Below are 25469 nucleotides of genomic sequence, written 5' to 3'. Positions count from 1 at the left end.
TTGGTGTCCAGTTTATTTTCTCTCAGTTGTGCACCTGCTCATTTCACCCACAGGCATTATGGGAGCCCCAAAGCCCTCTGGGACACTCTTCAGTTCATGAATATCATCCAATAGCCTTTTGACAAAAGAATACCAATGCGGTTAACAAACAAAACAATTCTTAAAAGCTTTCCCCCTCCCTGTGTTTGAATAAATGGACAATATTATGAGTGCTGGCTTATCACTGCAGTCCATTTACCTCCTCTAATGAGGACAACACACTGCTGTCACTCACAGAGCTGTAGTAAATAACTGTCATTATGTTTCACACCTGTATTAATAAGACAAAACTGAGACGCTATTAATATCAGACTTGTTTAATTAGGTATTTGCTAAGTGGAATGTTTAGCTTAAATTATATTTCACAACTTTCCATTTGCACTACAGTAAATGTAATGTATGCTTGATAAAGTAAAACATCCAGCCAAATTTTCTGCCAAATTAAAGGAAAGAGTGTTTGTTGCCCTGTTGTGAACTGTATTGTCATTAGTTTTACACACAATGAATAGAAGCTATTATATCATACACTGAAAACATGTCCCTGTATAATTTTCAGCTGACATCATCTGGCCCACATAATACTAACCAATTGTTAAATAACTATTTTGTCATTGCTTCAGGTCTGGCTCCACTGTGGTAAGGAACACTAAATTTTTACAATAAAGTGATGGATAATACTAAGTTTGGCCCCTTTCAGCAGAAAGATATTACGTTGTTTCTTGCATGTTTCGCCACAGTTTCAAAGTGAAATGTCCAGTAAGTGGCGCTAATACCACGTTCATTTTTGTGCAAAATGAATGTGAATCGGACAACGTTTATAGATGGGCTACGTTGGTTTGTATCGCGGCAGTTTGGAAATGAAATGTGAGTGGCGCTAAAATGCTCTATCACGTTTGAAAATAACTACCCAAAGGCCTACCCTAAAGTAGGAGCGCCTTAAGATAGCTAACCAGAGGTAGAATCAATCATGCCATTTTTGCTTACTTGTAAATCTTTGAATGCTTTTATCGGGACTGGAGTTTCATGGAGTTTGTACCCAAGCGCTCACATCTCAAGTGCAACCAGGTGAGTTACCGAACCGTTTACTACATCAGAAAAGCTGTATGGAGCAGGGGCGTTTCCTCCGAGGTGGCAAGGGAGGCAGTGCCTCCTCAAAAAAAAAAAAAAAAAATTGGATGAGAAAATAATGCATATTACATATACAACAACACAAATATTACAAATGATGACATTAAAAAGAGCGCAAGTCACGCATATTTCTAAAGGAACACCGCCCAACAGCGACACCCGCAGTTAAGTTACAGCTGGAGTCATGCCTCCCTTTGCTCTCATAGAAAACCATAGAAAAACATTATGGAGCTAGTTATGTGACAAAATGTATTACAAATCATGTACTGTTAGTGTTTTTTTGAGGTCATAGCACAAAAATATGTCTTTATGAATGATAGTGTGCCTTTGTAATCAAAATTTTATTGCCACTATAGTGTTACCAAACAGAATTGCAAAAACAATATTTTGAAACAGGTTTCGCAAATTCTCGCCCTCAACCAGTGGTGCTTGGGCCAAGACTGTTTGGGCTGACCAAAGGAGTCAATGTGGTTGGTTTGGTTGCTCAAATAAAACATTTGGTAGCACCACAGCTTTTTATACTATTCAGTGGGGATTAACCTTCCTTTTTTTTTTAACAATTCACATTTTAAGCATTAGAAAACCAGTGAGTATTTGGATACAACATTTAGAGATGCGTATGTGAGTGGGTGGGGTGGTATCTGTGTCCAGGAGAGGGCAGACATACTGTGTATAATCCTGTTTGAATTCATACATCTTAAGAGTGATTGTGTCACAGGTGAAGAGAGAAAATCTAAGGGCATTGTATATTCACACACATCAACCTCTTGTTAGCTGTTAGGAACATGAGAGCTCTGAGCACATAACTGATGTCAAGTGTGAGAGATGTGCTCTAAAATTCATTCTTCAATAATGAATCTTATTTGTGGATAGTATGCAATCTATTTCTCAAAACTGTACCTGTTTTATTACTCCAATCAGTCACCTAGATGGAAAGTCTCTGGCAATTAAAGGAATAGTTCACTCAAAAATAAAAATGCTGTCATCATTTACCCTTATTCATTCAAAACGTGCATGACTTGCTTTCTTCTGTAGAACACAAAAGGAGATGTTTAAGAAAATGTCCAAGTTGGTCATTTTTATACAATAAAAGTTAATAAGGAGTGTATAAAAAGTATAATACAAGAAGTGCATACGCTATTACTTATGATCTCTCGCTGTTAGAGGGGGGGATGTAGTAGCTACAGTATGTCAGGATTTGATTCATATTACACACATTCATACTATATAGAACATATGTTTAACAGTCAAGCATTAATAATAATTGTAGTCAAATGTAGTAGCCTACCTACTCCAGCAAGTGATTTTGGATGCTGCTACCAACTCTGTGATGCTAGCAATGCATTGTTTGAGCATCTCTTAAGACTCGTCCAATTGAGACAGGACTGTTTGACCGACAAGTAGAAGATGAAAGTTGTAGGCAGAGGAGGTTGTAGGAGTGTAAAACCTGTTTGGATGATTAACTGAGTTATGTTTTCTTCCAGAACTCCTTCCAGCAATGCCTTGTTTTCATTAAGTCTAAGCAGACAGTTGTCTGTCAGTCAGTGTAATACTAGTTGTAGATGTAATACTGTTTCATGCTTTGAGCCAGGATTGACTAGTAAGATGCACCTGTTCAAAAAGGCAACACTAGGTGGAAAATTCCTGTGTCCTCTGTGCTCTATACCTGAAGTAACCTGATACAAATTACCAATAATAATCACGATCGCTTCAGCATTTGTCCTCAGTGGCAAACCCAAACTTCCAGTTCAGTGCAGTGTATGGAGATAATGAGAAAATTAAGCACAAAATTAAATCTAGTGGAAGATTCCCACAACAGGACAAAGCAATACTGCTGATACTATCTACCTTCAGGCTAAAGGTGTTTAAAACTTCTAAAACTCATTACTAAAATGTTATGTTTTATTACAATATACTGAAGTTGAGTTCCCAAAAGCATCGTTACCTTATTGTGGTTACAAGTTCTGTCGTCGTGTAGTTCAACGATTTGGCATTTCCCAAAATCATACTTCAAATGAACATTTTCAAACAGCAAGCTCTCCGCCTGTAGTTAGAAGCATATCGTGTTTTGTTAGTGTGGACTTACTGTAAATAAATTGTGCTCTTGCAGTACATTCTATATCTTTCATATATATATATATATATATATATATATATATATATATATATATATATATATATATATATATATATATATATATATATATATATATGCATACATATATACGTGTCAATATTTTAGTGTGCCAACAATAAATGCGCAAGGGAACCCCGGGGTATGACACAAGAAGGAACCCGTGATCAATCAAACATTAAATAAATCAAAATGACAGGGAACAAAAAAGTGAAGTAGTCATCAGGTGCCATGTTTAACAACCGCATCTCTGAGATCTCAAATAGTTAATTAGCAGAAGATATTCTTCGCCACATACGCGTGACGTCATTAACGACAGTCCTATATTGTTGAACGAATGTGGTTCAAACAATGGATATGCGACAGGAAATAGTCCTGAGTAGCTAGTTACTTTCTTTAATGATGCATCTGACTATGGTAGTTAATGGGGCAGTTGTGGCCTAATGGTTAGAGAGTCAGACTTGTAACATGAAGGTCATGGATTCGAGTCTCAGGACTGACAGGAAATTTAGGTGGGGGGAGTGAATGAACAGCACTCTCTTCCACTCACATTACCCACAACTGAGGTGTCCTTGAGCAAGGCACTCAACCCCCAATCGCTCCCTGAGCACCGCAACAAAAATGGCTGCTCTGAGTGTGTGTTCACTGGGTGTTTAATACTCACAGCTGTGTGTGTGCACTTGGATGGGTAAAATGCAGAGCACAAATTCCAAGTATGGGACACCATACCTGGCTTCACATCACGTCACTTTAATTTAATTTTAGTAATGTCACTGTATGGGACATGTACCACGGTGACACTACTGACTTCTGCAGAATTGACTTTATAAATGATGAATTTTGAACTGATTTGAATCAATACTGATCTGACTCGAGCTGAATACTGACACTGTTGTCTTCTGTTGAGCTGCTTGTAGGTGAATTGAACTTCATAATTGGTCAACTTGACACAGTTATTAAACTGAACCAACACTGAACTGACTTGAGCTGAATAATGACATTATTGTCTTCTGTAGAGCTGCTGTACAGCAGAATTTGAATTTGTCTCATATTTAATGACGTTTGCATCATTGCTTTGAAACAATCTGTATTGTTTAAAGTGCTATATTAATAAAGGTGACGACTAAAATTTTATATTTACAATATTTTATATATATATATATATATATATATATATATATATATATATATATATATATATATATATAATTAGATGTGCAAAGAATTAAGTAATATACGTCAATAAATTAATCATACTTTCTCTTTACTCATAAACCAACAACTGTGCTTCTCTAACCTAAAGAATCAATATATACAGTTTTCTGTTTTGCTCCACTGTTCCTGAAGAATTCAGAGCAAATGTGTTGGGACGTTTCACAAATGTTCAAATGAGTCCTATGCCAACTGGCTCAAGTGATGAACTCTGGCCTAGGTTAGTCCAATGGAGAAAAGGCCAAAAAACCACTCACACCTCACTGATTTTATGAATGTTTCTTAGAAGGAATGAAACACAAATGTAATAATAGAACATATGTGTATTGCTTATGGGGGGGATGATATAAAACAGTTGCTACCTTTTTATTGAGCCCATCAAGGTTGGAATAAAATCTTTTTAACTGCTTTTAGTGGTTGATGCGGCCTCTTAAGGTACTATAATAAATATGCTAAAATGGGCATACAAAAGGTCCAATGTGATAGTGGGTTAATTCTAACAATGGTGGCAGGCAATAACAACATGAAATAAAGTCAAATAACAGGGCTAAAAACAGCGGCCGATCCGTTTGTGTTTGCAATCGCAATGAAGCATTTAAGATAAGGCACGTGATTTTATTGCAGCTCAACTAGAAAATGATTGTCTTAATGGTGATGCTGGAATGAAAGCATGCTGTAGTGTTGGCAGTAACAGAGCTGAAAACTACATCTTCATTTAGAGCAATCGTCATTGCTATATTTACAACACCCATAGTGCAGAGGGATTCCCTGAGTGTGTTTGCCTGTGAAATGCATTGTGTCACTGTTTTAAAAGATATTTTTCAATTCTAAAATTATTTCAATTATTTGGTTCTGCCATTTGATATTTTACAACCTGTACTAACTTAGGGGCCGTTTGCATGACATCGTTTTCAACTAAAAACGGAAAACTTTGGTCCCACTTTATATTAAGTGGCCTTAACTACTATGTACTAACATCAAAAAACAAGTACAATGTACTTATTGGGTTCATATTGAATTGCAAAACACTTTTGCAGCTTTTGGGGTGGGATACAGGTAAGGTTAGGGAAAGCTTTGGTGGTATGGGTAGGTTTAAGGGTAGGGGTAAGGTGTAAGGGATGGGTCAACAGTGTAATTATAAATGTAATTACAGAAATTAATTACAGATGTAATTACATGCAGGTGTTTTTAAAATATAAGTACAATGTAATAACATGTATGTACACAATAAGTACACTGTATTAAATGATTAATTTAAATGTAAGTACATAGTAGTTAAGGCCACTTAATATAAAGTGGGTCCAAAACTTTTTATGCGTTATGGCCGTTCATTTACACGGAGGCCTGAAAACGCAAACTATTGAAAACGGGTATCTCTGTGTAAACTACAAAAATGCGAATCTGTAAAAATGGTGACAGCATGCACATGCGTAATACGTTTAGTCTATAGGCATGCGCGTTTGGCCCGAGTGCTCTGTAAAAGAATGTGCCCAAGCGCGCAATCTTTCTTTACAAAGTGACATTGCCATCTACTGGCCTGGCAGCATAATGCAGCATTTCTAGTTGTTTTCGTGGATCAGTGTGAATGGGGATCATTTTGATAATTGTCATCTGTACAAAGAAAATAATTTTTATTTTTTTTTTATTTTTACATTTTTGGTACATAGTTGTCGTATAAACATACCCTAAAACGTATCAACATGGACACAACAATTTCAAATGTTAATAATAGTCTAACCTGCCTACTTTACTGCCTATTCACTGCCAAAACAACTTTTAATTGAGAAACTACATGTTCATCAAGTGTTTTAATATAAATCTTCTTCCTCCTTTTTGTTAAATAGATTGTTGACCATGGTATACTTCAAAGAATAGCATTGCATCACCATGGTTTGGTACTTTCTTTGTAGTGGTAGTGAAAGTAATGTGGATGTGATATTATCTTTAGAGGAGTTTTCCCTGAATTTTAGTGAGTTGAGTTTGGGCTTGACCCACTTCACTGACTCTCTCTCTCTGTTTCTCTATAGCGAGGCCTTGATTCTGTCAAATCTCTCTGGGTTCTGGATCAGCGCTCCAGTAGGTATCTCAGGCTATCAAAGTACATCTCTTTAAGTTTCACACTTTGCAGGTTCCTTTTGTTCTCCTCGCGCGGTTCTCCAGGGGCCTGTGGATTGAGTCTCAGCGCTCCGTATGGCTCAGGGCGAGAGAGACGCTCTACAGGGAGACCGATGCTTCAAAATTGAACCGAGCTTATGACCAAAAAAGTGGGGGAAGGGGGCAGTAAGGGCTTAGAGAGAGAAACGAGGGGTTCTTCTATAAAGAGCCAGAAAAGAACAGACAGAGAAGAGGAAGATGAGCTGTTGGGAGTTCAAAATGTTCATTATAGATTTCTTTTTTTTTCTTCTTTTTCTTAACAAACCACCTTGTTGAATTTATTCGATCACACATGGTTTTGGATAAATCCTCCTCTTCAACCTCCTTCTGCAGCTACTATTTCTGCATATTGAGACAATATTTGTATGCTAAATACTAGCCATTCATTATACTGTATACTGGCAACTTTTTAAAACAGTATGTGAAACAGTTCACAATACTATGCAACCATTTCAAACAGTAATATATCACACTGTTGTCACTACCCAGGTGAAAAAAAGTAGCACACTTGTAGTATGGTACACTAGTAATGGGTTCAAGTGTTCTATAAGTGGTAACTACACATTTTTGGTCCCACTTTATATTAGGTGGCCTTAACTATTATGTGCTTACATCAAAAAATAAGTACAATGCACTTATTGGGTTCATACTGAATTGCGAAACACTTTTGCTGCTATTGAGGTGGGATACGGGTAAGGTTAGGGACAGCTTTGGTGGTATGGGTAGGTTTAAGGGTAGGGGTAAGGTGTAAGAGATGGGTCAACAGTGTAATTATAAATGTAATTACAGAAATTAATTACAGATGTAATTACATGCAGGTGTTTTTAAAATATAAGTACAAAACATGTATGTACACAATAAGTGCATCGTATCAAATAATTAATTTAAATGTAAGTGCATAGTAGTTAAGGCCACTTAATATAAATTGGGACCCATTTTTTTAATACAGAGATAGTATATTAAAAACACATTTTAGTTCATATTCATGGTGTCTCAAAATAGCACAGTTGTGTACACTTAGATGTTCTTAAGTACTAAAGAAGAATTTTTAGTATATTAAGTACAAAATTGGTTCGCAGAAATAGAGCATTTTAAGTACATTATGGAAGTGTACATTTTTTTCACCTGAGTATGACTTTGAAATGACTTTTGGAATTATTTCAGACTTTCGGATTATTTTGTCTTTTCCAAGTAATTTTTGTCAAGGAATGTTAAAAAACTGATGATATGATCAGTGTTATTTTAGTGTAATTGATATACTATTATAGTTTTTGTTAATATTTTGAATTAGATTTTATTTTATATTTAGCCAAAGTTTTATTAATTTTGTCGTGTTTTTGTCATTTTTATTTTTTTTTAAAATATGTCTATAGTTTTTTATTAAGTTTTAGTTTATTTAGTTGTAGTTATTTTAGTCCTTTAATGTAAACTAAACTAAAATGAGAAAAGTAGCTTTTCTCCTTTTGTCACATTCAAAATGGAAGTTGTGGGATACAGTACCCAGCTCGGTGTGGCCTGCTGTATACTGAACACTACGTTGCAGGTTATCTGAGAATTCCAAGAAAAAGCACCTATACTGTGCGCATTGTACATAATACAGATGTATATTTGCTAACAGGAATGCAACATTAACCTATCTTCAGTTTCCTTTAAATTCTTATTGCTCAGGTACAACAAATAATCCATATTCCCTGTCATGCGCAGATACACACACGTTTGCCACCACGAAGACCCCGAGCTCAAAGCCTGCGGGATGATTTGATTTGCAGTGATATCTGAAAACGGCCTCATCGTGCTAACAAGATTAGCTTGAGTGCTTGTCTGTTTTCTGCACTGCAAATTTGCTGTCTGATTAAAACTGGCTCCGCTCTGGAGCGCGAGCTGGCCACTGGGACGGTTGCCAGGTAACAAGACTTGACTCCTGTTTGATCGGGCTAAAGGCTAACATTACAACACACATTACACACACACACACACCTGGCCAACATGAGCACTAGAAATGGATATTTGTGGCATATAGTGAATGTTTTGTAATATTTGCAACCACTGTAGTCCTTAAATCCGAAAACCTTCAGGTTTAGCCTACAGGAGTGCACTAACAGTTTCCAAATTCTTAAACAGGATGTAAGCCACGGAATGTGCCTATATATTGTGCATACTTAAGCACTCAAACCTTCCGTTTACCAAAGGAAAAGCACAGTATTAATCCTTCATTTCAATTCTGCATTTATTCAATTGGATTATGTATGCATGGAAGCCTTAATGAGGATTTAAAAATGCAATTATTGCTTAAGCAAAAAATGCGACTTTTTTGATAAATGCTTCTATTAGCTAATAAATGGAGAATCAACAGACTTAGAAAACTGCCTTATTCAGGGCTGGAAATTAGCCCATCAATCATCCCCGGAGTTTGTTAACTATTCTCCCTTCACTGGAGGTCTATGTGTATACAGAATGATGCAATAAGCGTGAGAAGGGGGTGAGGGGGAGGGGTGTAGGACAAGGGACAAATCAGCAACGATTACTCAGTAAACACTCTGTGAAGGATCTGAAGAGAAGACAGAAACTGATCAAATTACATTAGACACGGGCTGTAATAATGACATTTATAATTCATAAGGCCATGGTCGAGGGGTAGAGGTCAGAGGGTGTGAGCTTTGGAAAAGGTAAAAGATTTCAGGGTCATCGTGTACATTTGTATATTTTATGAGATCATTGATTACATTTTCACAGGCAATACAGAGTGATAGCTCAACCTGGGCATACCCATAGTAAGGAATGTTCTGGGTGTAATTAAGCTGTAACGACAGCATTTGTGGTAAAATGTTGAAAATAGATGATCATTTAGAATAATTTAGTCTTTTTAAAGCAAACATCATGGCTACAGTGGAATGTGGAAGTACTCATATTTACGTGGAAGTACACTGGCTCGTGTACCAGGCTTTTATGTATAGTTGTCTAGAAAGGAGTTCTATTTAATAATATTTGACTGTATTTTCACTGAGAAGTTTTGTAAGTGCCCTATAGTCTCATTTTAACACATCCTGTGACTGTAGATACAGTATTTATGCTGGTGTAATGGCTAGTCCATTGTACTTTAATTTTAAGTGTTTTACTTCAACTACATGTAATTATTATTTTTTTTTATGTTTATATTTGAGAGAGAGAGGAGAAGAGTGGAACACATTTCCTGTGGTAATCGACAGCATGTTACAGGTGACAAGCTTCATTTTATTTATTCATTTAACCCGGATCATTCCTTTAAAATTATAATCTTGAGTTTTTCACTTCAAATATTCTTTTGTCTGATGCTCTTCTGCAATATTGAACTGTTTAATTTATTAGTATTGTTATTATTCCTGACATATACCGTAGGTACAGTCAAACCAAAAATTATTCAGACTCTAGATATAATTTGTCTTTTGTTTTTTTTTTTACTAGTGGGTGCAGGACACTATAGTTCATTTATGTAAGTGAGGATAGCAAAATAAAGTAAACTGTGACATATTATACCCAAAAATTCTTCATACAGTGGACTACCAGTAAAATTGATTAAAAAAAAATTTGGGGCCAAAAATTATTCAGACACTTTGACCTGACCATGTTTTGCTTAAGTGTTATCTGACATAATTAAGATTTTTTTTTTTTTTTTCTGACACAGTTTAACTCCTTTAAATGAGATCTTGTCATATTTTATTACCATTTTTTAAAACTATAGTGAATAAACTGTAATAATGAATTAAATGTTTAAGGTGTCTGAATAAATTTTGGTTTGACTGTATAAAAGTGAAAAAAAAAAAAAAAAACAACAACAACAACAACAACATGTGTTTGGGTATTAATTAAGGACAGTATTATTAGTTAGCATTCAATTACACAAACTTGCTGTTTTTTTTTATTAAAATAGCTATCAAGCAATCTTGTTAAATTATTTTTGTTCAGCATGCTTGAGGCCATTTGTAAATGACTGAATTATAAATGTTTACTAAATATAAAACATAACTGTCAACTGAATGCTGATATAATACTTTAAGCAAATATTACTTGCAAATATTAGTACTTGTGTCAAAAGCAAGCAAAATGTTGCAGTTTTGTCTGTTACCTGAAGTACAACAATAATTGAAACATCCTTGAATCAAACAAAGAGATCTCTAAAGTGAATAATACTCAGATCAGTGTCATACACTGGCATTGAAAGAGCGGTGACTTTAGGCCGCCAGGACGTGCCAAACCCCTCCCGTCAGCCCGCAGCGGCGCCCAGGCATAACAATAATGCCACATAATGGCTGGCGCTCAATGAGAACAACTCCCCTAATTGGCGGCCCCAAATTGTGTTTTATTTTGCTTCTGAGTTTTGAAATATAATCAGTTTGCCTAATTTTATTGCATTTCCTAATGATGCTTGCCCTGAGCAATTGTAGTGTGTGTGCCTTAGCAAACAGCGCGTGTCAGCTAGCGAGATTAATCTTGATTACTTTAGCCCATGATGAAGTAGGGTACAAAAATGCTCTAATTGAAGAATATTGCAGCATGAAAAGGTGATAGATAGACGGCGAGATAGATATTCGAATCCATTGGTAATTGGCATACTATTTAAGTGATTAGCGCACAAATAGCTCAACAGGCTAAAAGAGGTGAAATACAGTAACAAACAAGTAAACTCTGATTAATGATCCATTCTGCTGATTAGCTCATTATTTGAACGGTTGAGATTCGCTGGCATAAAGCCTAGAACAACGGTCTAGCATTATAAAGATGACACGTATAAGTAGCTAACAGTCCCATAGGGCACAAACCGTGAGATGCTAATCGTTCTTAAACACTGGTAATGGGCACAAATAGACGAATGAGAAGACGGTTATATACATAACAAACCTGAATATTATTTGTTGTAATGCAACAACAGTTGGGTTGTGATTTGTGGAATTTCAGTAGTTTTAGCAATACAAATCAAACTTCAACATTAAATATATGGTAACACTCTAGTTTAGGGTCCAATTCTCACTATTAACTAGCTGCTTATTAGCATGCATAATACTAGGATACTGGTACTTATAAAGCACATATTAATGCATGACCACATTCTACACCCCTTAATCCTACACAATACCTGAACTTAACAGCTACCTTACTGACAATTAATAAGCAGTAATTAGGAGTTTATTGAGGCAAAATTCATAGTTAATAGTTATAGTGAGAATTGGAACCTAATCTAGAGCATGACCAAATATGTTTGTAAAATCCTTGCTTAAAGATTCCAAAAAAATAAAAATATGTCCAAACAGTTGCAGATATTGGCTGAATTAAGTCACTTTTAAATCCTATTGCCTGGTTTCACAGACAGGGTTTAGATTAAGCCAGGATTAGGCCTTAGTTCAATTAGGACATTTAAGAAGCTTTTATAAACATGCCTTAGGAAGAAAAAAATAAAATAAAAAATAAGATATGCCAGTGCATGTTGCTTTCAGTTAAAAGAGCTCAAACATGCATTTTAGTCTGGGACAAGGCTTAAGCCTTGTCTGTGAAACTAAGGGTATATGACCCTAAATTAAATCACTTTTTCATAAAACAAAATTATTTTTATCTTTATGTTAACTTTATGTCCAGCATATAGTTGTCTCTGTAATGGACCTTTATTGCTTTGAAAAAACTCACAGACCAATTTGTAACCTACAATGCCTATAGAAAATCATCATACCCCTTTAAAATAGTTTGGCGTGGTGTGCTGTGTTTGCTTTTTTTTACCAAATATAAAGCTTGGAGTTTAGTCCAAAAAGGTCAATTTTGGTCTCATCAGACCATAGCACCTTTTGCCAGATGGCATCAGAGTCTTCCAGGTGTGTTTTTGCATAGAACAAACAAGAGTGTGGCACTTTTTCAGGAAAGGCTACTTTCTTGCCACCCTGCTATACAGGCCAGCTTTGTGTACAGCTTGTGAGATAGTTGTCACATGCACAGACAGACCCACTCCCAGCCATAAAGTCCTTCAAATTTGCTTTTGGCCTCTTGGTAGCTTCTCTGATCAATGTCCTCCTGGCTCGGTCATCCAGTTTGGACGGACGGCCTGATATAGGCAATGTGTTGGTGGTGCCATACACATAGCCTCTGTAAATTGATTGTTTGCACCTGACCAAGTTCATAATAGTATACTCTAAGGGGCTGATCACTTCACCACTGTATGCATTTTTGTACATACAGACTTTTTTTTTTTTTTTTTCCAGGGTATAATGTGACAAAAGGTAAAGCTTTTCATAGGGTATGATGACTTTCTATAGGCATTGTATTTGTGGAATGTGTCAACTCTTTCTGAAATGTGATGGAAATTTTACCCATACCCTACATAACCACATCTGCTCTGTCTGTTTTTACCATGTACATACTGTCTCGTCTTTGTAGCAGAGCAGAGATCAGCCGACATCGGCCAGTGGAAGTTTGTGGATATAGAGACGTGATTGGTTCATTTGAGTGGTCATTCCACACTTTAATCCTTGAGGGTACGGCGTGACCTTGGCTCCAATGTCATGAGCGCTCTGGGTTTGAGGTAGAGTGTGCACTCTCATTGGATGGTTGTCTGGGAAGGTGTTATGAAGTGAGGTGACATATGCTGAGACTGAGCTTTTATTAATGCTGATCTCTGGTGCCACAGAGGTTTTGCTGAGTATCGCAGTGTGACTGTGCGTTGGATCCTGTGGATGTTAAAGAATGTGTGTGCACTGTGGATTCTCTTCTCACTATCTCAGTAATTTTGGTTTGAAACAGTTGTTTGGATATTTATAAGCATGTTCAGAACTGTTACGACAACACAGCCTAATGTTGTTCTCCTCAAATTTGATAAAACGTGATTTAAATGTACTGTAAGTTGCTTTGTTTTAAAGCGCCTTTTAAATGTGTTAATATAAATCTACAGTGGTCTTCTAGTGCCAGCATTTTTGATAATTTTCACAAAACTTTCATGGCCCCCAGAATACATTGTTGTATGAATGTCTGAACATACAATATATCAAAAGAAAGAGCAGTCTTTTCTTTAAAAAAAAAATCTAGCTTCAAGCATTTTTTTTTTATCAACACTTGAATATAGGTAAGTTTCAGAAAAACAAAACACTTTGAACAAAAACATGTGAAAATCACGTTTTTTGTCAAAAACTATGTCCAGATCAGATTCAAAACGATAAATCAAAACATAGATCGACTAGATCCTGTCCATCAATACCCCAAAGCTTGCACAGTCCAGTTTTTAATTTTTTATGCCGTTAATGTTTGATGATTGCGTTAGCTTACGTGAGCATAAGCAATGCTTCTATTGCTTGTTTCTGCTTCTTTTTCACCTGTGTTTTGATCAGGAAATTCTGTACTATTTCAGAAGATGCATAATAGCGCCCCCTACCATATAACAGTGAAAATGTGGATTGCAGGAAAATTCTGTCAAAGGCAGGGAAGCATCATAAAAATTATGAAATTTTTGTGCAGGGAATACGAATGAATGCATGTTGCACATGATTAATTGGCAGAGCATGCTATATGTTTGAGAAAAAAAGTCTTCAAAAAATGGCTTATTTGGCTGACATCACAAATCTATCATTTCAATGAATAACTTATTTCAGTCAGCTATTACATCATGGATATAATGTGTATAATTTGAATATGGGTTGTGAACAGAATTTCAGGTTGACTTTATAGGTACAACATGACTAAAATAGTGCATCATTTAAGTCTTAAATCTATATTTTGAAAGTAAGAAAACCTGCAAACCAAGAAACCTCTGATAAAGACTTAATGCTTGTGTCAAAATTTCATCGCATCAGTGATTTTGAACGAAATGATAGCACAATAAATAATAGTAAATAAAACCATAGTGGCGGTTAGTACAGTGATGTTTCTGGTAGTATTACGTTTGGTCACGCTCAGCCTGTTGTGTAAATGCAGCAGCCTGTCACAGCACTGACACAGAGTCGACTCCATTATGCTCTTTAGAGTTTATTCGTCTAATTTAGAGCAGCAGACTCTAGCCTGGGATGATCTCCAAGGTTGCTGTCGGGATGAATTTTATGTCCTTGGCTTTTGCATCTTTCTGCAAGCCTGTCACATCCACTCAATGCTGCTTGGCACACCAGCCAGGACCTCTGGCATGCTTGGTATTATTAGAATATTGATACAGCCCAAACACGGAGGAGGCTGGGGAAGGTTGCTGGTGATGGTGGCAGGATTTCTTTCCAGTCTTTTTGCATAATTTTCCCCTTCACCATTAGTCTATGCATTCTGCACTGCTCCAGCATTTTAATTAGTGATTTTTACAGCCTCATCCTCTCATTAAATTAATTATTAATTAAGCGAAAATATAGGCATGTTTAATGCCTTAATTATCTGAGAAGGGTTTTATGTTGCTTTGGCTTCTGATGTTGGAGATGAGATTCCTCTCTTTGTATTTAAAACACCTTTCTTTATAAAACAAATCCATTGTATAGTGTAAGCGTACTGTTTATGCCAAACTGAAAATTTCATTGCAATTGTATTTTTTTTTTTTGACATCAGTATCTTTTGACATTTAAACAAATGCTTTATTACTATTCGCATGCCCTTGAAATGGTAAAATACAAGTAATTTTAGTTTTTTTTTTTATTCCGTTCCAGACTTAATCCAGTTACAATGCTAATACAAAACATAAGACATTAATATAATAATTTATCATAAGAACACAATTTTAGTGCAATAACAACTTTGCACAACTTGTTCTAAAAGCTGACGCTCATACGAGTGCAGTCATGGTGTCTGATAGCAGTGTGAATTACAATGATGAGAAAGTTGATTATCTGTGAATGAAGCTGGCAGTGAATTAGCGTAATTAATTTTCTTTAATGACACTAGTGTTTTTACAAAGCTCCGGATTAGCAAACTAATGCATTGTTTACTCAGAGAGATCACTGGCCGTCATATTGTGCAATAGAGCTGACAAACAGGTCTGAAATCACATTTGAAATAACCATTATAATTGATAATCACCAAAATATGACTTTCCATTTTTCCAAAATATTAGTTCAGATTTGGATACAATCCAAGGATTATTTTACAGCCTATAGTGTTTAGAATACAATTTCTATTTTTGCTGCATCCAGTCTACTGTTAGTTAATACAAAATAATATATATATATATATATATATATATATATTCTCCACAATTTAAATAAAATTAATTTTGAACATTTAAAACATTTACTTACATGTGAATAATTTTTGTTGGACATAACCAGATTTTTTTTTTTTTTTCTTCATTTACTTTCAAACAGATTACAGAGTATTACAGTTTTATTGTTAAAAGATATTTAAGATATTAGATATTAGAAGATATTAATATTTTAAATGTAATAAACAAACACAGGTTGAAAGGGGTGTGTATATAGTTTGTAAATAATGGACATTACTCTTTTGTTTTGAATAGAGTTTACACATTTATTTTTAAGTTTAAGGAAATCCATTTCCAATGTGTTTAACCAGCAGTCCACAACTAAATTGTTCATTCTAACAAAATTCTAATGTAAATTCTAATGTATTTACAACATAACATACATTAAAGAGTTGCAAGGTAATTGTTAATCATACATTTTGTACAACATTCTGTTGTATATCCACTTTTACACACGACAACATACAGTAGCACATCTGAAAGAGAATTGTGGTGAAAGAGTCTAAACTTTCCCCAAGTCTTTTCTCTTCATTTTGAAACTTTCCGCTGTCGTCCACACAAGAGGTGGCAAAAATGCAAACCTATTTTCAATAATTGATTCTGTACTTTAATTGAACAGCATGAGTGAATGACATAGCTCATTAGTTCCCTCATTAGTTAATTATCGGAGAAGTAGGACAAGTCAATAAAAGTGAAGGCAGTAAATTTCAGTGCTAATTAGTTGCGTTCCCTTGGAGACATATTTAAAGGCAGATTAGTTACCTGAATGTCCCACAATGAAGCGGGTGGAAGAAAGTGGCAAGAGCACGCTAAGGTTAGCTTCAAATCATCATTAAACTAAAATGACGATACATCCAGTGCTGTTACAGAAGATGGACTGGGAAGGCTTCAGATAGCACAAAAAACATGCAGGACAAAAGCATGTGACATTACGACAATGCAGATTGACTGGAACCCCATGCAAAAATGTTTAATATTGCACGCAACAGCAATTTTTTTTTTCTTTTTTTCTAGAATTTAAATCAGAAATATATATCAACGCATGCCCATATTTGATACTAATAAAGAACATTCACTGCCAGCTTAACACTTTTCAGAATTTGAATTAGAAAAATATATATTCGTTGATACTTTGTCTTTTCTCATGAGTTTGCTATACAAATAGTGGCACAGGTCACTGATTCAAATGATATGGTCTTATGAACAGTCATTCATTTTGTTTTGGTGTTAATGTGTTAATAAAATCTGTTTTGACAAACGATGCCGTACCGTAACAGCTGTCAATGAGAGGGTGCCCTCTTCATAGGAGGTGTAACGCACACACTGGCATGTAACTAGAGTGGGACACACTCACACACACACACACACACAAAACAAGGGGAAAAAACGCATCCTTTGACATGCAAATGGCTCAATGAGATACTTAACACCTGACATAGACCATGACTATGTTATTCATGCTTTTTTAATCAAACCGCTCACCCCTCCTTTGTCTGCCAGCTCTCAGCTGTATTCTAACGCGCTGGCGAGGGCGTTCTGGCAGGTCTTCTGGAGGCCGCAGCCATGTGTCCCTGCACAGGAAGTGACAGAAGGCGGCCTTTATTTACCTTTACAGCCCCTCCGTGTCATCTGCTTAATCATGTGGCTAATCGACAACACTGCCTCCCCACTCGCACGGGGTCGGACAATGGAGTCCCATTCATATTTAATACAATGGAGCGTTTAAGTCATTGCACGCGTCTGAGGGCTGATATTGTGTCTCTTTTGTAAGAGTTCTCCGTGGAGACTCGGCCTCCACCCCCCGTAACACAAGCATATGCTTCCACCACTGCTGTTAAGCAGCCCAGTGCAGCTGGACGCGAAGACGTGGGCTGAATGGACGAATTAAAGCGTTAATTCCCATGATTAATTCAAACGGTTAATTCAGCATCGCTTTTCAGATTAAAAATGATCAAAACAAATATATACTTCAATGAATAATGATAGACTGGTGTAACTATGCAGAAAACACATGAGGGTTTACGACAGGAGCCGCTAATCTTCTTTCTGGATCAGTTTGGAGAGCGCATGCAGTCAAATTCTGTTGCCTACCTACTGTTGTCTATACGCTTTGAGAGAAAAGGATTGAGTTAATGATGTCTTAAACAGTCTGTGTTTTTCATCTGAGTGCACACTTACTCAGTTACTCAACTCAGGGGAGTATTTGATATCCTTCATGTTGTTCCAAACCTGTATTCTGTTCTAGCTTTTACACTATGAATACCTAAATAACATAAAAGTAAACCACATGCCTACTGTAGTATATTGTAATATATTAAAGGATTAGTTCACTCCAGAATTAAAATTTCCTGATAATTTACTCACCTCTGTGTCATCCAAGATGTTCATGTCTTTCTTTCTTCAGATGAAAAGGAATTAAGGTTTTTTGAGGAAAACATTCCAGGATTTTTCTCCATATAGTGGACTTCAATGGTTACCAATGGGTTGAAGGTCCAAATTGCACTTTCAATGCAGCTTCAAAGGGCTCTACACAATCCCAACCGAGGAATAAGGGTCTTATCTAGTGAATTGTTTGGCTATTTTCTTAAAAAAAAAAAAATGATACTTTTTAACCACAAATGCTTGTCTTGCACTAGCGTCCACGACTTCACCCATTATGTAATCACGTTGGAAAGATCATGCGTGGTGTAGACGGAAGTACCGAAAAACTTTCCTCCAACATCAAAATCGTCCAACATCATTGTTTTACCTTTCTTTTCTTTCTTTTTTTTTTTTTCTTTTTTTTTTTGGTTAAGGGCATTTTACTTAGTCTTTGCACGTTTGCTTTGTAAACACTGGGTCGGTACTTCCACCTACATCACTTATGACCTTTCCAGCATTATTACACAATGCATGAAGTCGTGAACGCTAGTGCAAGGCAAGCATTTGTGGTTAAAAAGTATATCATTTTTTATTTATTTTTTTTAGAAAATGATCGATCGTTTCACTAGATAAGACCCTTATTCCTCGGCTGGGATCATGTAGAGCCCTTTGAAGCTACACTGAAACTGCAGTTTGAACCTTCAATCCGTTGGTAACCATTGAAGTCCACTATATGAAGAAAAATCCTGGAATGTTTTCCTCAAAATCCTTTTTTTTTTTTTTTCGACTGAAGAAAGAAAGACATCTTAGATGACATGGGAGTAAATTATCAGGGATTTTTTATTCTGGAGTGAACTAATCTTTTTAAATCTTCTGAATCTTCTGAAGTAGTTTTGTATGAGGAACAGACCCAAATTTAAGTCGTTATTTACTGAAATTCTTCCTCTGAATTCTCATTCTCTATTAGATATATTCAGACTGGTGCACATTATTCAGTGACTAACACATTGGATAATCAATAGCATTTGGTGTCAGTGATGTCAAACCTGACAAAATGAGTAAACAAATGAGATTTAAGAACTACACTGAAGTAATCAGTACATACATACTGTAGCAACTTAAATTTGTACCTGTTCCTTCAGAAGAGATTGGATATAGCACACAAGTCATGTGTGACTTTCATGATGCTTTCATGGTGTTCTTTTGTAGTTTCTTTTTCAAGCTTGACAAACTGGCCACTATGATCTGCCATTGTATGGCAAAGAGCTGCATTAAGATTCTTTAAAATTTCTTCTTTTGTGTTTAATGGGGAAAAAATAACATCACATGGGTTTGGAGTGTCAAGTAAATAATGATTTTTTTTTTTTGCTTCAAAGCTTGGATTTGTTCTGTTGAAATAGTTGCCTGTCTAATTACTAACATTAATTGTTTACCATGGTTAGCCACAATGCACAACAGTCTTTTGGTCTTTGGTGAAATTTCCAGCTCCTAAAGACACAGACTTGACATTCTGCTGGAAGCAATTTAAAGAACATAAAAGACACAGCTGTAAGCAACATGACGGAGCCTTTAAACATTCTCGATCTTAAGATTCTCACATTGTCCACATACCTTAAAGAAACCCAAAACACTTAGCCACAGCTAGGTGGAATTGTTTGTATGAGTCGGCAATTAGTCACCAAAGGTGGACAAGTGAACTTCCTCTTGCAACCCATTTTCTCCTTTGAAAAAATATGAACAATAACTTTAAAGAAGAAGAAAAAATGTGGAAGAGGTCATTTGGTGTGGGATGGGCACATGGTCATAACATAGTTAGCATTAAAAGACTCAGGGCAGCAGAAGGTCACGACAGACTCATCCCGCTATTCCGGGGTGTCATTCGTCAGGCTGAAAAGCGTTCGGGTGAGAGGTAGGCCACTGGCCCGAGGGGACAGGTCCGGGGTGTGAGGACCCGGGCCTGATAATGGGGTTAGAGTGTGATGGTTATCAGAAAAAGCCTGAGATGTTTTCAGTCCTCCCCCCTCCTCTTTAAATGGCGTTTTGGATTAGGGGTCAAGCACCACAGTTCCACAGAGGCCCTTCTGAAATGGAAAGGTCCGTGAAAGAGATCTGTTCGCTTTTGTATCTTGTGCCAACATTATTGAGAGACTGTTGGCACAAACACTTGATAGTCTCACCCTGCATATCATTTCTTTGAGTGGTTTATTTTTGATTTGTAAGATTAACTAGTCAGTTATTTGAAAGACTTCTCGATAACGTCTTCAAGAAAGAGGATCGCCAAGGAGATTGAAATAAGATTCCTAAAAGCTGTTCAACTACAAACAAGATGGCTTGTTTTAGCTGTTAAGCTTCTTAAACTGTATTCAAGCATCATGATTTCGACCATCTTAAGTCTTTCTCTGAGACAGAACGGTTTCAAATAGACAGCCCATTCAGTAGAATGTCAGCAATGTTGGGCAATTCTTCAGGAATTCGTTTGCATTTCAAGCCTTTGTAAGGGAATAACAGCAGACCGATCCCTCTCTACATCTTCCTTTTTTAAGAGCGAGTCTTTTGGAGCAATGATAGTCCTTTGATAATTTTCCGTATTCATACAAGCAGGCTTAGAGAGGATTGTGAAAAGGCCTTTTGGGAAAGGAGTGGTCTGAGTTTGGTTATTTGCAGGACTCCCCCCATCTTGTTCGCTCTGTTGTACAATCTCATTAAAGCAGCCTTTTGTTTTGCCACTTTCTAAGCACTGATCTCTGGCTTAGGACGAGTCAAGAGGCCGAGACAGTTTGAAAAAGACTGCGCACCACAAAGACAGGGCTTGTTCACCAATGCAATAAGCCCCCAGTTCTTTTTCCTGGGCTCTTCAGAGAAAAAAAGAGCAGGAGAGGTCACGAGGTGGCAAGATATCGTGAGAACTTAATGAAAGTTTTATAACTCTAGAAATGTTTATGACCTCTGCACTCACCAGCTTGTCCTCTCAATTAATGGTGGACTGTGCAAGAGCACATGGACCACAGCTGCAGGAGATCAAGGTAAAGAGCCCCTCTATACCACTGACACATTACAACTAAAAAAAAAAAAAAAAAAACTATGTAATATGCATATGCTCTTTGTATACAATTGTTGACAAGGCTCAATATTTTCAGACTTTAAGTGTTGAGCGGAGCGCAACTGTGACTGCCTACTTTTTCAGCAAATGAATACATTCAATTACTGCATAGGCTTTCTAAGTGTTCTCATAAACCGAGCCAACAAGTTCTCATGATGAATGACATCTATCTATCTATCTATCTATCTATCTATCTATCTATCTATCTATCTATCTATCTATCTATCTATCTATCTATCTATCTATCTATCTATCTATCTATCTATCTATCTATCTATCTATCTATCTATCATAATCTTATGTACATATATGTAATTTATAAATAATTTAAACATTTTTAAGTATAACATTTAAATGTAAACATTATTACGTATTTACAGCTTTGTCTTTTTACCATTTTATAGATACATTTTAGATCCCTAACCCTACACCCAATTCCAAACATAACCATTTTTTAGAGAATATGAAAATAATATATAAAATTTAATGGACAAAAATGTGTAGGAAAATGACCTACAAATTTCCTTTGAGCCACTAATTCCACTCCTACCTCTAAACCTACCCATAACCATTTCTTAAAAATATTTACAGTTATAAAGAAAAACCTAACAGATGGTATATTGTCAGTCACAGCATAGGACTATACTGAGAATATTTTATGTCCTACGGCAAATAAAAAATTACATATCACATAATGGTTAAACGATTACAAAAATGTTATTCATTTTAAGGTTTTAAAGTGTAGTCTTTTTTAACATTATGTAATTTTTTTAAATGAGTTCACAGCAGAAGTCGCACAGAACAAAGTGAAATGTTATAATTTGAAATAAAGTAGATAAGTAAACTGTATTTAATAAATGTGACTGAGAACATAATTTCATTGATATGAAAATTGGATACAAAAGAATAAAAATATGAATGCCACAATTTTAATATTCATAGATAAGTATTTGTGCACTATTGTACGTCTGTAAAGTTGTTGATACATAAATTATGTTTTAGATGCTGTCAATATCATATGTTTCAGTGTCTGCAAATCTAAATAATTGTACACGTACATGTGGCAATACCACACTTTACGTCACGTCAAATACATACAAATTCTCATGAGATCACGTTGCACTGTCAGTAAACAGCATGGCTGTCTTTTTTAACATGTTAGGTAGCTAGCATACTTGCATTACTTGCAAAGACTGTGACTGCAGCAACAATTTAAAATTGGTGGATGTCCATTCAGGATTTGAGGTAATGTAATACTTTACCAGGAATTCAGCAAATAAACATGATCTCTTCCATCTAAAACATCTCTCTCGAAAGGTTTATACAAAAAATCAATTTCTCAGTAGAGATTTTGAATGAGATTGTTACTTCAGGAACCATACTGTTGCACTCTATTAAATACTCAGTATGAACAATTCACCAAACAAATACGGCGTACTTTTGCGATTATGCAGATGCCCTGTAAACGTCTAACAAAAGACGTAACTCAAACAGTTGACAAGAGCGCTGCTAACAGATTAGGCCCGGCGTTCACCTGCTGAAATGAACATTAGCGTTAGTAGCAGGAGTATTACTATGTCCAATCACAGCATGTGACAGGCTTTATTGAATTATCCTTCTGGAGGATACCACAGCGGATCCATCTCCAGCATAGAGAGCAACGGAGGACCTGCCGTCAAACGCAGAGCAGAAATCACAGTCTGTCTGAAACAAATGACAGAATCTATTGCTCCGGGCCCATTTTCTCTCTCTCCCTCCCTCTCGCTCTTTCTCTCTTTCTGTTTCCCCCCTTTCAGAGGCGATGGGGAAGCCATTGCTGTCCACAAAATATGATCAAACCCACGGCATAATAGGATTCATAAACATGCCTAAATACAATTTGGTGAAATGTATTTCAGGAAGAGACAATCATTTACAACTTCTGAGAGGGATTTGGAATAAGTATGTTTGTATGCAAATCCGCAACACGTTTTTTATGTACTGTGCTCTTGCAGTTCATGAAAGCACATTAGATTTATGGCAGTGCGTGTGCATAATTGCGGGGCTGGGGTGGGTGGATTTGTGCTGAGACCTTTAGCGGCTTTCATTACAGGAGAAGGAGTGTGTGTTTTCACGCCTTTAACACTACAATCCTGTTGAGTCCAATGCCATGCCGTATCACCCACCGCGGGCCGCCGCCAGCCCCTGTGATCAAACGTATTCCAATGGCATTAACACCCTTCCTTAAAGGGCCCAAGAAACAAAAGAGCATGAGACAAGGCTCCCAGAAACCTTTCGAGTGATACTTATAGAAAGCCGATCTGCAGAGGTGGGAATGCTGCCCTGCATTAAATATGCATCGCATTGTACTGGGCTGATTTTTCATTAACGACCTTTCCATATCTATGCTGTAAAAAAAAAAAAAAAAAAAAAAAAAAAAAAGAGAAATAAGAAGAAAAAAAATGTTTTGTCAGGTAACCTAAAAAATGGTGCTTCATGGAGCAACATCTAAATAAACTTGTTTTATTCAAGTCAAAAATATTATTAATTATTATGACCAAAGCTCCCTGACTACATTAGGTTACACCCAAGGACGGATTACGGTCCTATGAGGCCCTCGGGCACCAGCCATTTGGAGGCCCCCTCATGTCCCCCCACACATTGTGAGTTAAAGAAATGGGGGGGGGGGGGAGATCTTATGTTATCTTGTAATTGCAACATTGAATTTCATTTTTGGCAGTTAAAATCAGGGACTTTATATCAAATTTTTGTGACTTTATATATCTAATTAATGACTGAAAACTATAGAATTACATCTTACTCTTCTTGTAATTTGCATATATATATGTTAATTTCTGTAATTACAATAATAATTACATTGCTGACGCTTCCCTTACACCTTAACCCACCCTTAAACCCATACCACCAAACCTGTCCCTAATCTTACCCGTATCCCACCTCAGTAGCAGCAAAAGTGCAATACAATATGAACACAATAAGTACATTGTACTTATTTTTTGATGTAAGTACATAGTAGTTAAGGACACCTAATATAAAGTGTGACCGTTTTTTCTGATTGCGTTTTAAAGGCCTCTGTCATCCACTTGCATTATGAGATGCACCAGATGCATTGCATTAATGAAATGCATATTCAGAATCGAAGGGTACCAATGAATGCAATGTGTTGTTTTGTATTTTACGAACATTTTAACAGCTAAACTATTTTTAAGGGCTTATCAAACGTCCAGTAAAGGCGTCGTGAAATGTGAACAGAGTTCCATAAAGATTCACTAGTTTCTAAGAGAGCAAGCAAAAAGAGGAAAGGATTGTCTAGCTGTGGCTTTAAAGTTGGCATAATCTAAACATTTGAGAGTTTAATGTCATGAAATCTCATTTACAAACTCATTTACTACCAATAAAGGAAGCAAACACCTGCTCCATGCTCCTTAAACTCTGAATGGGAATCCGCATGCTTTTTTTCATTCCTCCGAAGAGCCGTTTTCCTCAATGTGGCATGAATTTGGGCGTCTGCGACAGTGGCCTCCATCTTTTCCTGTGACCCCAAGCTGGCGGCGTTGGAAGCAGGGTTCAAAGGCGCTCCCCGCAGCTTACATAAACCACACTCAATTGGCTCAAAGAGGAAACTCAATTTGCAGGGAGCTGCGCTGTAGACGTTTTATAGGGGAACTCTGAGTCATTAGGGCCATAGAGCAGGCCTGGCTCAAAGAGCAGAGAAAATCCACAGGAGACGGACGCTTCTTTTCACCTAAACTATTCTAATGAAAGCAAATGTGCGAGAGAGAAAGACTGGGGAGGGGGGTGGGGAGAAGTTCTTCTGTGTTTTAGCGGCCTGTATTTTATTTGCCAAGGCAAGTGGGCCATGTTGAACCCTTCCTCCATGAAAATCTGCTTAGAAGCTGTAATCCCATCACGTTTGCATATACCCGTCTTCAGGCGTGGCTGTACAGGAAAAACAGCCAAAAGATGCTGAATCAAATTAAATACACTGTTGGTAGCGGTAAATATGAGAGGTCCGCGACACACGCAAACACGCTACGGATGCACGTTCACCAAATCTACTTTAAGCTTGTCAAAGGCGGTTTATTTCAACTGGATTCTGAGACAAAAATATATTTAAATCAAAAGAAAACAAAATACAATCCAACAAAACCTCCTTCGGATTG

The sequence above is a fragment of the Megalobrama amblycephala genome, linkage group LG22 (genome assembly GCF_018812025.1).
Source record: "Megalobrama amblycephala isolate DHTTF-2021 linkage group LG22, ASM1881202v1, whole genome shotgun sequence".
NCBI lineage: Eukaryota > Metazoa > Chordata > Actinopteri > Cypriniformes > Xenocyprididae > Megalobrama > Megalobrama amblycephala.
This window is presented reverse-complemented; position numbering follows the sequence as displayed.